The sequence below is a fragment of the Excalfactoria chinensis genome, chromosome 4 (assembly GCF_039878825.1).
Source record: "Excalfactoria chinensis isolate bCotChi1 chromosome 4, bCotChi1.hap2, whole genome shotgun sequence".
In the NCBI taxonomy this organism is placed as follows: Eukaryota; Metazoa; Chordata; class Aves; order Galliformes; family Phasianidae; genus Excalfactoria; species Excalfactoria chinensis.
The window spans coordinates 13774390-13774789 of NC_092828.1; positions in this window are offsets into that span (position 1 = coordinate 13774390).

A 400-nucleotide genomic window follows, 5' to 3' on the forward strand; every position below is an offset into this window, starting at 1 on the left:
TGGGCTGCAAATTTCTCCATTAAAGGTTAAATCTGGGTTAACGCGACACCAGCTCTGCTACTTGCCCATTCCACATGAGAACATGCCGCGTGTTTGCCAGTGCCCGAGTGCTGTGTAGCTGCATGGGCAGAGCCAGGAGGGAAAAGTCATCCTGGGAACCATGGCAGCCTTTGTGAATAGGACACACCTGTAATGCTACCTCCTTGTGCAAGAGGAGAGTTTCTTTAAGCAGAATCCAAAACCAACATTGCAATCGCACTTTCCATCAGCTTTACATCTGTAAAAGCATCTTGGTAGAACCAGAGTCTAAGTAAATAGCATAAGGCCGAGATGGATAAAGACGCTGTCATTCCTTATCTTTAAATAACTTTAAATCCTCCAATAAGGACGATCTGGAAAT